Source organism: Sphaerodactylus townsendi, linkage group LG05, assembly GCF_021028975.2.
Source record: "Sphaerodactylus townsendi isolate TG3544 linkage group LG05, MPM_Stown_v2.3, whole genome shotgun sequence".
Taxonomy (NCBI): Eukaryota; Metazoa; Chordata; class Lepidosauria; order Squamata; family Sphaerodactylidae; genus Sphaerodactylus; species Sphaerodactylus townsendi.
The window spans coordinates 134,836,311-134,849,817 of record NC_059429.1 but is presented as its reverse complement, the minus strand read 5'-3'; positions in this window follow the sequence as shown (position 1 = coordinate 134,849,817).

Sequence of the window (13,507 nt, the reverse complement as noted above, 5' to 3'; positions counted from 1 at the left end):
CCCCCACCCCCCCCCCCCCCCACCCCCCCCCCCCCCCACCCCCCCCCCCCCCCACCCCCCCCCCCCCCCACCCCCCCCCCCCCCCACCCCCCCCCCCCCCCACCCCCCCCCCCCCCCACCCCCCCCCCCCCCCACCCCCCCCCCCCCCCACCCCCCCCCCCCCCCACCCCCCCCCCCCCCCACCCCCCCCCCCCCCCACCCCCCCCCCCCCCCACCCCCCCCCCCCCCCACCCCCCCCCCCCCCCACCCCCCCCCCCCCCCACCCCCCCCCCCCCCCACCCCCCCCCCCCCCCACCCCCCCCCCCCCCCACCCCCCCCCCCCCCCACCCCCCCCCCCCCCCACCCCCCCCCCCCCCCACCCCCCCCCCCCCCCACCCCCCCCCCCCCCCACCCCCCCCCCCCCCCACCCCCCCCCCCCCCCACCCCCCCCCCCCCCCACCCCCCCCCCCCCCCACCCCCCCCCCCCCCCACCCCCCCCCCCCCCCACCCCCCCCCCCCCCCACCCCCCCCCCCCCCCACCCCCCCCCCCCCCCACCCCCCCCCCCCCCCACCCCCCCCCCCCCCCACCCCCCCCCCCCCCCACCCCCCCCCCCCCCCACCCCCCCCCCCCCCCACCCCCCCCCCCCCCCACCCCCCCCCCCCCCCACCCCCCCCCCCCCCCACCCCCCCCCCCCCCCACCCCCCCCCCCCCCCACCCCCCCCCCCCCCCACCCCCCCCCCCCCCCACCCCCCCCCCCCCCCACCCCCCCCCCCCCCCACCCCCCCCCCCCCCCACCCCCCCCCCCCCCCACCCCCCCCCCCCCCCACCCCCCCCCCCCCCCACCCCCCCCCCCCCCCACCCCCCCCCCCCCCCACCCCCCCCCCCCCCCACCCCCCCCCCCCCCCACCCCCCCCCCCCCCCACCCCCCCCCCCCCCCACCCCCCCCCCCCCCCACCCCCCCCCCCCCCCACCCCCCCCCCCCCCCACCCCCCCCCCCCCCCACCCCCCCCCCCCCCCACCCCCCCCCCCCCCCACCCCCCCCCCCCCCCACCCCCCCCCCCCCCCACCCCCCCCCCCCCCCACCCCCCCCCCCCCCCACCCCCCCCCCCCCCCACCCCCCCCCCCCCCCACCCCCCCCCCCCCCCACCCCCCCCCCCCCCCACCCCCCCCCCCCCCCACCCCCCCCCCCCCCCACCCCCCCCCCCCCCCACCCCCCCCCCCCCCCACCCCCCCCCCCCCCCACCCCCCCCCCCCCCCACCCCCCCCCCCCCCCACCCCCCCCCCCCCCCACCCCCCCCCCCCCCCACCCCCCCCCCCCCCCACCCCCCCCCCCCCCCACCCCCCCCCCCCCCCACCCCCCCCCCCCCCCACCCCCCCCCCCCCCCACCCCCCCCCCCCCCCACCCCCCCCCCCCCCCACCCCCCCCCCCCCCCACCCCCCCCCCCCCCCACCCCCCCCCCCCCCCACCCCCCCCCCCCCCCACCCCCCCCCCCCCCCACCCCCCCCCCCCCCCACCCCCCCCCCCCCCCACCCCCCCCCCCCCCCACCCCCCCCCCCCCCCACCCCCCCCCCCCCCCACCCCCCCCCCCCCCCACCCCCCCCCCCCCCCACCCCCCCCCCCCCCCACCCCCCCCCCCCCCCACCCCCCCCCCCCCCCACCCCCCCCCCCCCCCACCCCCCCCCCCCCCCACCCCCCCCCCCCCCCACCCCCCCCCCCCCCCACCCCCCCCCCCCCCCACCCCCCCCCCCCCCCACCCCCCCCCCCCCCCACCCCCCCCCCCCCCCACCCCCCCCCCCCCCCACCCCCCCCCCCCCCCACCCCCCCCCCCCCCCACCCCCCCCCCCCCCCACCCCCCCCCCCCCCCACCCCCCCCCCCCCCCACCCCCCCCCCCCCCCACCCCCCCCCCCCCCCACCCCCCCCCCCCCCCACCCCCCCCCCCCCCCACCCCCCCCCCCCCCCACCCCCCCCCCCCCCCACCCCCCCCCCCCCCCACCCCCCCCCCCCCCCACCCCCCCCCCCCCCCACCCCCCCCCCCCCCCACCCCCCCCCCCCCCCACCCCCCCCCCCCCCCACCCCCCCCCCCCCCCACCCCCCCCCCCCCCCACCCCCCCCCCCCCCCACCCCCCCCCCCCCCCACCCCCCCCCCCCCCCACCCCCCCCCCCCCCCACCCCCCCCCCCCCCCACCCCCCCCCCCCCCCACCCCCCCCCCCCCCCACCCCCCCCCCCCCCCACCCCCCCCCCCCCCCACCCCCCCCCCCCCCCACCCCCCCCCCCCCCCACCCCCCCCCCCCCCCACCCCCCCCCCCCCCCACCCCCCCCCCCCCCCACCCCCCCCCCCCCCCACCCCCCCCCCCCCCCACCCCCCCCCCCCCCCACCCCCCCCCCCCCCCACCCCCCCCCCCCCCCACCCCCCCCCCCCCCCACCCCCCCCCCCCCCCACCCCCCCCCCCCCCCACCCCCCCCCCCCCCCACCCCCCCCCCCCCCCACCCCCCCCCCCCCCCACCCCCCCCCCCCCCCACCCCCCCCCCCCCCCACCCCCCCCCCCCCCCACCCCCCCCCCCCCCCACCCCCCCCCCCCCCCACCCCCCCCCCCCCCCACCCCCCCCCCCCCCCACCCCCCCCCCCCCCCACCCCCCCCCCCCCCCACCCCCCCCCCCCCCCACCCCCCCCCCCCCCCACCCCCCCCCCCCCCCACCCCCCCCCCCCCCCACCCCCCCCCCCCCCCACCCCCCCCCCCCCCCACCCCCCCCCCCCCCCACCCCCCCCCCCCCCCACCCCCCCCCCCCCCCACCCCCCCCCCCCCCCACCCCCCCCCCCCCCCACCCCCCCCCCCCCCCACCCCCCCCCCCCCCCACCCCCCCCCCCCCCCACCCCCCCCCCCCCCCACCCCCCCCCCCCCCCACCCCCCCCCCCCCCCACCCCCCCCCCCCCCCACCCCCCCCCCCCCCCACCCCCCCCCCCCCCCACCCCCCCCCCCCCCCACCCCCCCCCCCCCCCACCCCCCCCCCCCCCCACCCCCCCCCCCCCCCACCCCCCCCCCCCCCCACCCCCCCCCCCCCCCACCCCCCCCCCCCCCCACCCCCCCCCCCCCCCACCCCCCCCCCCCCCCACCCCCCCCCCCCCCCACCCCCCCCCCCCCCCACCCCCCCCCCCCCCCACCCCCCCCCCCCCCCACCCCCCCCCCCCCCCACCCCCCCCCCCCCCCACCCCCCCCCCCCCCCACCCCCCCCCCCCCCCACCCCCCCCCCCCCCCACCCCCCCCCCCCCCCACCCCCCCCCCCCCCCACCCCCCCCCCCCCCCACCCCCCCCCCCCCCCACCCCCCCCCCCCCCCACCCCCCCCCCCCCCCACCCCCCCCCCCCCCCACCCCCCCCCCCCCCCACCCCCCCCCCCCCCCACCCCCCCCCCCCCCCACCCCCCCCCCCCCCCACCCCCCCCCCCCCCCACCCCCCCCCCCCCCCACCCCCCCCCCCCCCCACCCCCCCCCCCCCCCACCCCCCCCCCCCCCCACCCCCCCCCCCCCCCACCCCCCCCCCCCCCCACCCCCCCCCCCCCCCACCCCCCCCCCCCCCCACCCCCCCCCCCCCCCACCCCCCCCCCCCCCCACCCCCCCCCCCCCCCACCCCCCCCCCCCCCCACCCCCCCCCCCCCCCACCCCCCCCCCCCCCCACCCCCCCCCCCCCCCACCCCCCCCCCCCCCCACCCCCCCCCCCCCCCACCCCCCCCCCCCCCCACCCCCCCCCCCCCCCACCCCCCCCCCCCCCCACCCCCCCCCCCCCCCACCCCCCCCCCCCCCCACCCCCCCCCCCCCCCACCCCCCCCCCCCCCCACCCCCCCCCCCCCCCACCCCCCCCCCCCCCCACCCCCCCCCCCCCCCACCCCCCCCCCCCCCCACCCCCCCCCCCCCCCACCCCCCCCCCCCCCCACCCCCCCCCCCCCCCACCCCCCCCCCCCCCCACCCCCCCCCCCCCCCACCCCCCCCCCCCCCCACCCCCCCCCCCCCCCACCCCCCCCCCCCCCCACCCCCCCCCCCCCCCACCCCCCCCCCCCCCCACCCCCCCCCCCCCCCACCCCCCCCCCCCCCCACCCCCCCCCCCCCCCACCCCCCCCCCCCCCCACCCCCCCCCCCCCCCACCCCCCCCCCCCCCCACCCCCCCCCCCCCCCACCCCCCCCCCCCCCCACCCCCCCCCCCCCCCACCCCCCCCCCCCCCCACCCCCCCCCCCCCCCACCCCCCCCCCCCCCCACCCCCCCCCCCCCCCACCCCCCCCCCCCCCCACCCCCCCCCCCCCCCACCCCCCCCCCCCCCCACCCCCCCCCCCCCCCACCCCCCCCCCCCCCCACCCCCCCCCCCCCCCACCCCCCCCCCCCCCCACCCCCCCCCCCCCCCACCCCCCCCCCCCCCCACCCCCCCCCCCCCCCACCCCCCCCCCCCCCCACCCCCCCCCCCCCCCACCCCCCCCCCCCCCCACCCCCCCCCCCCCCCACCCCCCCCCCCCCCCACCCCCCCCCCCCCCCACCCCCCCCCCCCCCCACCCCCCCCCCCCCCCACCCCCCCCCCCCCCCACCCCCCCCCCCCCCCACCCCCCCCCCCCCCCACCCCCCCCCCCCCCCACCCCCCCCCCCCCCCACCCCCCCCCCCCCCCACCCCCCCCCCCCCCCACCCCCCCCCCCCCCCACCCCCCCCCCCCCCCACCCCCCCCCCCCCCCACCCCCCCCCCCCCCCACCCCCCCCCCCCCCCACCCCCCCCCCCCCCCACCCCCCCCCCCCCCCACCCCCCCCCCCCCCCACCCCCCCCCCCCCCCACCCCCCCCCCCCCCCACCCCCCCCCCCCCCCACCCCCCCCCCCCCCCACCCCCCCCCCCCCCCACCCCCCCCCCCCCCCACCCCCCCCCCCCCCCACCCCCCCCCCCCCCCACCCCCCCCCCCCCCCACCCCCCCCCCCCCCCACCCCCCCCCCCCCCCACCCCCCCCCCCCCCCACCCCCCCCCCCCCCCACCCCCCCCCCCCCCCACCCCCCCCCCCCCCCACCCCCCCCCCCCCCCACCCCCCCCCCCCCCCACCCCCCCCCCCCCCCACCCCCCCCCCCCCCCACCCCCCCCCCCCCCCACCCCCCCCCCCCCCCACCCCCCCCCCCCCCCACCCCCCCCCCCCCCCACCCCCCCCCCCCCCCACCCCCCCCCCCCCCCACCCCCCCCCCCCCCCACCCCCCCCCCCCCCCACCCCCCCCCCCCCCCACCCCCCCCCCCCCCCACCCCCCCCCCCCCCCACCCCCCCCCCCCCCCACCCCCCCCCCCCCCCACCCCCCCCCCCCCCCACCCCCCCCCCCCCCCACCCCCCCCCCCCCCCACCCCCCCCCCCCCCCACCCCCCCCCCCCCCCACCCCCCCCCCCCCCCACCCCCCCCCCCCCCCACCCCCCCCCCCCCCCACCCCCCCCCCCCCCCACCCCCCCCCCCCCCCACCCCCCCCCCCCCCCACCCCCCCCCCCCCCCACCCCCCCCCCCCCCCACCCCCCCCCCCCCCCACCCCCCCCCCCCCCCACCCCCCCCCCCCCCCACCCCCCCCCCCCCCCACCCCCCCCCCCCCCCACCCCCCCCCCCCCCCACCCCCCCCCCCCCCCACCCCCCCCCCCCCCCACCCCCCCCCCCCCCCACCCCCCCCCCCCCCCACCCCCCCCCCCCCCCACCCCCCCCCCCCCCCACCCCCCCCCCCCCCCACCCCCCCCCCCCCCCACCCCCCCCCCCCCCCACCCCCCCCCCCCCCCACCCCCCCCCCCCCCCACCCCCCCCCCCCCCCACCCCCCCCCCCCCCCACCCCCCCCCCCCCCCACCCCCCCCCCCCCCCACCCCCCCCCCCCCCCACCCCCCCCCCCCCCCACCCCCCCCCCCCCCCACCCCCCCCCCCCCCCACCCCCCCCCCCCCCCACCCCCCCCCCCCCCCACCCCCCCCCCCCCCCACCCCCCCCCCCCCCCACCCCCCCCCCCCCCCACCCCCCCCCCCCCCCACCCCCCCCCCCCCCCACCCCCCCCCCCCCCCACCCCCCCCCCCCCCCACCCCCCCCCCCCCCCACCCCCCCCCCCCCCCACCCCCCCCCCCCCCCACCCCCCCCCCCCCCCACCCCCCCCCCCCCCCACCCCCCCCCCCCCCCACCCCCCCCCCCCCCCACCCCCCCCCCCCCCCACCCCCCCCCCCCCCCACCCCCCCCCCCCCCCACCCCCCCCCCCCCCCACCCCCCCCCCCCCCCACCCCCCCCCCCCCCCACCCCCCCCCCCCCCCACCCCCCCCCCCCCCCACCCCCCCCCCCCCCCACCCCCCCCCCCCCCCACCCCCCCCCCCCCCCACCCCCCCCCCCCCCCACCCCCCCCCCCCCCCACCCCCCCCCCCCCCCACCCCCCCCCCCCCCCACCCCCCCCCCCCCCCACCCCCCCCCCCCCCCACCCCCCCCCCCCCCCACCCCCCCCCCCCCCCACCCCCCCCCCCCCCCACCCCCCCCCCCCCCCACCCCCCCCCCCCCCCACCCCCCCCCCCCCCCACCCCCCCCCCCCCCCACCCCCCCCCCCCCCCACCCCCCCCCCCCCCCACCCCCCCCCCCCCCCACCCCCCCCCCCCCCCACCCCCCCCCCCCCCCACCCCCCCCCCCCCCCACCCCCCCCCCCCCCCACCCCCCCCCCCCCCCACCCCCCCCCCCCCCCACCCCCCCCCCCCCCCACCCCCCCCCCCCCCCACCCCCCCCCCCCCCCACCCCCCCCCCCCCCCACCCCCCCCCCCCCCCACCCCCCCCCCCCCCCACCCCCCCCCCCCCCCACCCCCCCCCCCCCCCACCCCCCCCCCCCCCCACCCCCCCCCCCCCCCACCCCCCCCCCCCCCCACCCCCCCCCCCCCCCACCCCCCCCCCCCCCCACCCCCCCCCCCCCCCACCCCCCCCCCCCCCCACCCCCCCCCCCCCCCACCCCCCCCCCCCCCCACCCCCCCCCCCCCCCACCCCCCCCCCCCCCCACCCCCCCCCCCCCCCACCCCCCCCCCCCCCCACCCCCCCCCCCCCCCACCCCCCCCCCCCCCCACCCCCCCCCCCCCCCACCCCCCCCCCCCCCCACCCCCCCCCCCCCCCACCCCCCCCCCCCCCCACCCCCCCCCCCCCCCACCCCCCCCCCCCCCCACCCCCCCCCCCCCCCACCCCCCCCCCCCCCCACCCCCCCCCCCCCCCACCCCCCCCCCCCCCCACCCCCCCCCCCCCCCACCCCCCCCCCCCCCCACCCCCCCCCCCCCCCACCCCCCCCCCCCCCCACCCCCCCCCCCCCCCACCCCCCCCCCCCCCCACCCCCCCCCCCCCCCACCCCCCCCCCCCCCCACCCCCCCCCCCCCCCACCCCCCCCCCCCCCCACCCCCCCCCCCCCCCACCCCCCCCCCCCCCCACCCCCCCCCCCCCCCACCCCCCCCCCCCCCCACCCCCCCCCCCCCCCACCCCCCCCCCCCCCCACCCCCCCCCCCCCCCACCCCCCCCCCCCCCCACCCCCCCCCCCCCCCACCCCCCCCCCCCCCCACCCCCCCCCCCCCCCACCCCCCCCCCCCCCCACCCCCCCCCCCCCCCACCCCCCCCCCCCCCCACCCCCCCCCCCCCCCACCCCCCCCCCCCCCCACCCCCCCCCCCCCCCACCCCCCCCCCCCCCCACCCCCCCCCCCCCCCACCCCCCCCCCCCCCCACCCCCCCCCCCCCCCACCCCCCCCCCCCCCCACCCCCCCCCCCCCCCACCCCCCCCCCCCCCCACCCCCCCCCCCCCCCACCCCCCCCCCCCCCCACCCCCCCCCCCCCCCACCCCCCCCCCCCCCCACCCCCCCCCCCCCCCACCCCCCCCCCCCCCCACCCCCCCCCCCCCCCACCCCCCCCCCCCCCCACCCCCCCCCCCCCCCACCCCCCCCCCCCCCCACCCCCCCCCCCCCCCACCCCCCCCCCCCCCCACCCCCCCCCCCCCCCACCCCCCCCCCCCCCCACCCCCCCCCCCCCCCACCCCCCCCCCCCCCCACCCCCCCCCCCCCCCACCCCCCCCCCCCCCCACCCCCCCCCCCCCCCACCCCCCCCCCCCCCCACCCCCCCCCCCCCCCACCCCCCCCCCCCCCCACCCCCCCCCCCCCCCACCCCCCCCCCCCCCCACCCCCCCCCCCCCCCACCCCCCCCCCCCCCCACCCCCCCCCCCCCCCACCCCCCCCCCCCCCCACCCCCCCCCCCCCCCACCCCCCCCCCCCCCCACCCCCCCCCCCCCCCACCCCCCCCCCCCCCCACCCCCCCCCCCCCCCACCCCCCCCCCCCCCCACCCCCCCCCCCCCCCACCCCCCCCCCCCCCCACCCCCCCCCCCCCCCACCCCCCCCCCCCCCCACCCCCCCCCCCCCCCACCCCCCCCCCCCCCCACCCCCCCCCCCCCCCACCCCCCCCCCCCCCCACCCCCCCCCCCCCCCACCCCCCCCCCCCCCCACCCCCCCCCCCCCCCACCCCCCCCCCCCCCCACCCCCCCCCCCCCCCACCCCCCCCCCCCCCCACCCCCCCCCCCCCCCACCCCCCCCCCCCCCCACCCCCCCCCCCCCCCACCCCCCCCCCCCCCCACCCCCCCCCCCCCCCACCCCCCCCCCCCCCCACCCCCCCCCCCCCCCACCCCCCCCCCCCCCCACCCCCCCCCCCCCCCACCCCCCCCCCCCCCCACCCCCCCCCCCCCCCACCCCCCCCCCCCCCCACCCCCCCCCCCCCCCACCCCCCCCCCCCCCCACCCCCCCCCCCCCCCACCCCCCCCCCCCCCCACCCCCCCCCCCCCCCACCCCCCCCCCCCCCCACCCCCCCCCCCCCCCACCCCCCCCCCCCCCCACCCCCCCCCCCCCCCACCCCCCCCCCCCCCCACCCCCCCCCCCCCCCACCCCCCCCCCCCCCCACCCCCCCCCCCCCCCACCCCCCCCCCCCCCCACCCCCCCCCCCCCCCACCCCCCCCCCCCCCCACCCCCCCCCCCCCCCACCCCCCCCCCCCCCCACCCCCCCCCCCCCCCACCCCCCCCCCCCCCCACCCCCCCCCCCCCCCACCCCCCCCCCCCCCCACCCCCCCCCCCCCCCACCCCCCCCCCCCCCCACCCCCCCCCCCCCCCACCCCCCCCCCCCCCCACCCCCCCCCCCCCCCACCCCCCCCCCCCCCCACCCCCCCCCCCCCCCACCCCCCCCCCCCCCCACCCCCCCCCCCCCCCACCCCCCCCCCCCCCCACCCCCCCCCCCCCCCACCCCCCCCCCCCCCCACCCCCCCCCCCCCCCACCCCCCCCCCCCCCCACCCCCCCCCCCCCCCACCCCCCCCCCCCCCCACCCCCCCCCCCCCCCACCCCCCCCCCCCCCCACCCCCCCCCCCCCCCACCCCCCCCCCCCCCCACCCCCCCCCCCCCCCACCCCCCCCCCCCCCCACCCCCCCCCCCCCCCACCCCCCCCCCCCCCCACCCCCCCCCCCCCCCACCCCCCCCCCCCCCCACCCCCCCCCCCCCCCACCCCCCCCCCCCCCCACCCCCCCCCCCCCCCACCCCCCCCCCCCCCCACCCCCCCCCCCCCCCACCCCCCCCCCCCCCCACCCCCCCCCCCCCCCACCCCCCCCCCCCCCCACCCCCCCCCCCCCCCACCCCCCCCCCCCCCCACCCCCCCCCCCCCCCACCCCCCCCCCCCCCCACCCCCCCCCCCCCCCACCCCCCCCCCCCCCCACCCCCCCCCCCCCCCACCCCCCCCCCCCCCCACCCCCCCCCCCCCCCACCCCCCCCCCCCCCCACCCCCCCCCCCCCCCACCCCCCCCCCCCCCCACCCCCCCCCCCCCCCACCCCCCCCCCCCCCCACCCCCCCCCCCCCCCACCCCCCCCCCCCCCCACCCCCCCCCCCCCCCACCCCCCCCCCCCCCCACCCCCCCCCCCCCCCACCCCCCCCCCCCCCCACCCCCCCCCCCCCCCACCCCCCCCCCCCCCCACCCCCCCCCCCCCCCACCCCCCCCCCCCCCCACCCCCCCCCCCCCCCACCCCCCCCCCCCCCCACCCCCCCCCCCCCCCAGCCCCTCCCCTCCCCCCCCCTCCCCCCCTACCCCCCCCCCCCCCCTCCCCCCCCCCCCCCCCCCCCCCCCCCCCCCCACCCCCCCCCCCCCCCACCCCCCCCTCTCCCCACCCCCCCCTCCCCCCACCCCCGCTTCGCCCCCCGCCACGCCCCCCCACCCCCCACCCGCCCCCCCCCGCCCGCCCCCCCTCCCACCCCCCCCCGCCCCCCCCGCCCCCCCCCCCCCCCCCCCCCCCGCCCCCCCCACCCCCGCACCCCCCCCCCCCTCCCCCTCTCCCCCCCCCCCCACATCCCCCCCCCCCCCACCTCACCCCCCTCCCCCCCACCCCCCTCCCCCCCCCACTCCCATCCCCACCCCCAACCCCCCCACCCCCCCCCCCCCCCCCCCCCCACCCCCCCCCCCCCCCACCCCCCCCCCCCCCCACCCCCCCCCCCCCCCACCCCCCCCCCCCCCCACCCCCCCCCCCCCCCACCCCCCCCCCCCCCCACCCCCCCCCCCCCCCACCCCCCCCCCCCCCCACCCCCCCCCCCCCCCACCCCCCCCCCCCCCCACCCCCCCCCCCCCCCACCCCCCCCCCCCCCCACCCCCCCCCCCCCCCACCCCCCCCCCCCCCCACCCCCCCCCCCCCCCACCCCCCCCCCCCCCCACCCCCCCCCCCCCCCACCCCCCCCCCCCCCCACCCCCCCCCCCCCCCACCCCCCCCCCCCCCCACCCCCCCCCCCCCCCACCCCCCCCCCCCCCCACCCCCCCCCCCCCCCACCCCCCCCCCCCCCCACCCCCCCCCCCCCCCACCCCCCCCCCCCCCCACCCCCCCCCCCCCCCACCCCCCCCCCCCCCCACCCCCCCCCCCCCCCACCCCCCCCCCCCCCCACCCCCCCCCCCCCCCACCCCCCCCCCCCCCCACCCCCCCCCCCCCCCACCCCCCCCCCCCCCCACCCCCCCCCCCCCCCACCCCCCCCCCCCCCCACCCCCCCCCCCCCCCACCCCCCCCCCCCCCCACCCCCCCCCCCCCCCACCCCCCCCCCCCCCCACCCCCCCCCCCCCCCACCCCCCCCCCCCCCCACCCCCCCCCCCCCCCACCCCCCCCCCCCCCCACCCCCCCCCCCCCCCACCCCCCCCCCCCCCCACCCCCCCCCCCCCCCACCCCCCCCCCCCCCCACCCCCCCCCCCCCCCACCCCCCCCCCCCCCCACCCCCCCCCCCCCCCACCCCCCCCCCCCCCCACCCCCCCCCCCCCCCACCCCCCCCCCCCCCCACCCCCCCCCCCCCCCACCCCCCCCCCCCCCCACCCCCCCCCCCCCCCACCCCCCCCCCCCCCCACCCCCCCCCCCCCCCACCCCCCCCCCCCCCCACCCCCCCCCCCCCCCACCCCCCCCCCCCCCCACCCCCCCCCCCCCCCACCCCCCCCCCCCCCCACCCCCCCCCCCCCCCACCCCCCCCCCCCCCCACCCCCCCCCCCCCCCACCCCCCCCCCCCCCCACCCCCCCCCCCCCCCACCCCCCCCCCCCCCCACCCCCCCCCCCCCCCACCCCCCCCCCCCCCCACCCCCCCCCCCCCCCACCCCCCCCCCCCCCCACCCCCCCCCCCCCCCACCCCCCCCCCCCCCCACCCCCCCCCCCCCCCACCCCCCCCCCCCCCCACCCCCCCCCCCCCCCACCCCCCCCCCCCCCCACCCCCCCCCCCCCCCACCCCCCCCCCCCCCCACCCCCCCCCCCCCCCACCCCCCCCCCCCCCCACCCCCCCCCCCCCCCACCCCCCCCCCCCCCCACCCCCCCCCCCCCCCACCCCCCCCCCCCCCCACCCCCCCCCCCCCCCACCCCCCCCCCCCCCCACCCCCCCCCCCCCCCACCCCCCCCCCCCCCCACCCCCCCCCCCCCCCACCCCCCCCCCCCCCCACCCCCCCCCCCCCCCACCCCCCCCCCCCCCCACCCCCCCCCCCCCCCACCCCCCCCCCCCCCCACCCCCCCCCCCCCCCACCCCCCCCCCCCCCCACCCCCCCCCCCCCCCACCCCCCCCCCCCCCCACCCCCCCCCCCCCCCACCCCCCCCCCCCCCCACCCCCCCCCCCCCCCACCCCCCCCCCCCCCCACCCCCCCCCCCCCCCACCCCCCCCCCCCCCCACCCCCCCCCCCCCCCACCCCCCCCCCCCCCCACCCCCCCCCCCCCCCACCCCCCCCCCCCCCCACCCCCCCCCCCCCCCACCCCCCCCCCCCCCCACCCCCCCCCCCCCCCACCCCCCCCCCCCCCCACCCCCCCCCCCCCCCACCCCCCCCCCCCCCCACCCCCCCCCCCCCCCACCCCCCCCCCCCCCCACCCCCCCCCCCCCCCACCCCCCCCCCCCCCCACCCCCCCCCCCCCCCACCCCCCCCCCCCCCCACCCCCCCCCCCCCCCACCCCCCCCCCCCCCCACCCCCCCCCCCCCCCACCCCCCCCCCCCCCCACCCCCCCCCCCCCCCACCCCCCCCCCCCCCCACCCCCCCCCCCCCCCACCCCCCCCCCCCCCCACCCCCCCCCCCCCCCACCCCCCCCCCCCCCCACCCCCCCCCCCCCCCACCCCCCCCCCCCCCCACCCCCCCCCCCCCCCACCCCCCCCCCCCCCCACCCCCCCCCCCCCCCACCCCCCCCCCCCCCCACCCCCCCCCCCCCCCACCCCCCCCCCCCCCCACCCCCCCCCCCCCCCACCCCCCCCCCCCCCCACCCCCCCCCCCCCCCACCCCCCCCCCCCCCCACCCCCCCCCCCCCCCACCCCCCCCCCCCCCCACCCCCCCCCCCCCCCACCCCCCCCCCCCCCCACCCCCCCCCCCCCCCACCCCCCCCCCCCCCCACCCCCCCCCCCCCCCACCCCCCCCCCCCCCCACCCCCCCCCCCCCCCACCCCCCCCCCCCCCCACCCCCCCCCCCCCCCACCCCCCCCCCCCCCCACCCCCCCCCCCCCCCACCCCCCCCCCCCCCCACCCCCCCCCCCCCCCACCCCCCCCCCCCCCCACCCCCCCCCCCCCCCACCCCCCCCCCCCCCCACCCCCCCCCCCCCCCACCCCCCCCCCCCCCCACCCCCCCCCCCCCCCACCCCCCCCCCCCCCCACCCCCCCCCCCCCCCACCCCCCCCCCCCCCCACCCCCCCCCCCCCCCACCCCCCCCCCCCCCCACCCCCCCCCCCCCCCACCCCCCCCCCCCCCCACCCCCCCCCCCCCCCACCCCCCCCCCCCCCCACCCCCCCCCCCCCCCACCCCCCCCCCCCCCCACCCCCCCCCCCCCCCACCCCCCCCCCCCCCCACCCCCCCCCCCCCCCACCCCCCCCCCCCCCCACCCCCCCCCCCCCCCACCCCCCCCCCCCCCCACCCCCCCCCCCCCCCACCCCCCCCCCCCCCCACCCCCCCCCCCCCCCACCCCCCCCCCCCCCCACCCCCCCCCCCCCCCACCCCCCCCCCCCCCCACCCCCCCCCCCCCCCACCCCCCCCCCCCCCCACCCCC